Source organism: Dendrobium catenatum, unplaced genomic scaffold (assembly GCF_001605985.2).
Source record: "Dendrobium catenatum unplaced genomic scaffold, ASM160598v2 fragScaff_scaffold_1118, whole genome shotgun sequence".
NCBI lineage: Eukaryota > Viridiplantae > Streptophyta > Magnoliopsida > Asparagales > Orchidaceae > Dendrobium > Dendrobium catenatum.
The window spans coordinates 212,368-214,615 of NW_021319580.1; positions in this window are offsets into that span (position 1 = coordinate 212,368).

Consider the following 2,248-nt stretch of genomic DNA (forward strand, 5'->3'; position numbering starts at 1 on the left):
ACAATGAAGGTGGTTGGATCAGGTATGATTAGAAATCTCAAGAAATTTTATATTGAAAATGTGTTATTAGTAGAAGGCTTAAAGCATAACCTGTTAACTATAAGCCAGCTATGTGATAAAAGATATTGTGTGAAATTTTTTCCTACTAGCTGCATATTAAGCCTAAATGGAAATGATGTTTTGAATGGTAAAAGGGTAAATAATGTTTATATGCTAGACTTGAATTGCATCAAACTCCTACTGCTTTTTGTTTGAAAATTGTATCTGATGAGTCATGACTTTGGCATAGAAAACTTTGTCATTCTAGCATGAAAAACCTTAAGAGGATTACCCAAAAGAACTTAGTGAGAGGTATACCAAAACTAGACTTTACTAAGGACCACCTTTGTGATGCATGTCTATTAGAAAAATAAGTGAAGTCCTCTTTTCAATCCAATAAGGATCTTAGAACTAGTAAACCATTGGAGATTTTGCATATGGATCTTTTGGACCAAATGGAACTGTAAGTCTAGGAGGAAAGGTATACAGATTCATGATTGTGGACGATTACTCAAGATTGACATGGATTAGATTTCTATTTCATAAGAGTGAATCATTTGAGGAATTTAGAAATTTTTTTACTTGGATTCAAAGAAAACTTGGGTGTGAAATTATTTCTATACAAAGTGATCATGGAGGAGAATTTGAAAATGAGATATTTGAGAAATTTTGTAAGGAGAAAGGAATTGATCACAACGTTTCTGCACCTAGAACCCCTCAGTAGAATGGGGTAGTCGAAAGAAAAAACATAACATTAATAAAAGTCACCCGAGCAATATTGGCAGAATACTCACTTCCAAAATATTTTTAGCTGAGGCGGTTAGTACTACATGTTATGTTCTGAATAGGGTGAATGTGAGATCTAAATTAAATAAAATATCCTATGAGTTTCTAAAAGGAATAACACCTAATTTGTCTCATTTTCATGTTTTTGGTTGCAAGGTGTTCATTCATAACAATGAAAAATCTGCCTTAGGAAAATTTGATTCAAAATCAGATGAAGGAATTTTTGTTGGATACTTAAGTATTGGAAAATCTTATAGAGTATTCAATAGAAGAACTTTTGTAATTTAGGATACCATACTTATTGTATTTGATGAGTCTGGAAATTTGGAAGAGCCAAATGTTATAGAAGATGAGATTGAGGTTAACTCCCAAAAGATTGATAAAATGAATTTGGAAGAAAATTTGGAAGAAAATATGGAAGAAAATTTAGAAATAGAAAACCCTTTGCCTAAAGATTTGAGATTTTCTAAAAATCGCCCAAAGGAGTTGATAATTGGTGAACCTAGTGAGGGTGTAAGAACTATGCATGGATTAAACAAAGAAGTCAATCATTCTGCCTTCTTTTTAACTATAGAATCCATTATTATTGATCAAGCACTTTCAGATGAATTTTGGATTTTGGTTATGCAAAAAGAGCTAAATCAATTTTCAAGAAATAAAATTTGGGAATTAACTACAAGGCCAAAGGAACAAAGTATAGTTAGAACTAAGTGGGTATTCAAAAATAAAATGAATGACTCAGGAATAGTCATTAGAAATAAGGCTAGATTAATTGCTAAGGGGTATAATAAGATTGAAGGGATTAATTTTGAGGAGACCTTTGCCCCTGTAGCTATACTTGAAGCAAGTAGGATTTTGCTAGCCTTTGCCTATTTTAGATGATTTAAACTATACCAAATGGATGTAAAAAGTTCCTTTTTAAATGGGGTAATTCAAGAGTATATTTTTGTAGAACAACCACCAGGTTTTGAAAATTCTAAATACCCAAATCATGTTTTGAAATTGAAAAATGCATTATATGGATTGAAATAGGCACCTAGGGCTTGGTATGAGAGGTTGAGCACCTTCCTAGTTGAAAGATCTTTTGAAAAAGGAAGTGTAGATACAACTCTCTTTTTGAAGAAATATGGAAAAGATATACTCATTGTTCAAATTTATGTGGATGATATCATTTTTGGATCTTCAAATAAAAATCTTTGTGATGATTTTTTTAAAATAATGAGTAGTGAATTTAAGATGAGTCTAATGGGAGATTTAAGTTACTTTTTAGGATTTAGCATTAAGCAAATTAAGGAAGGTACATTTCTTAGTCAGTTAAAGTATGATAAGGACATCCTCAAAAAGTATGAAATGGACAATACTAAACCTGTTAGTACACCAATGAGTTTCTCAGTTCAGTTGGATAAGGACCCTAAGGAAAAAT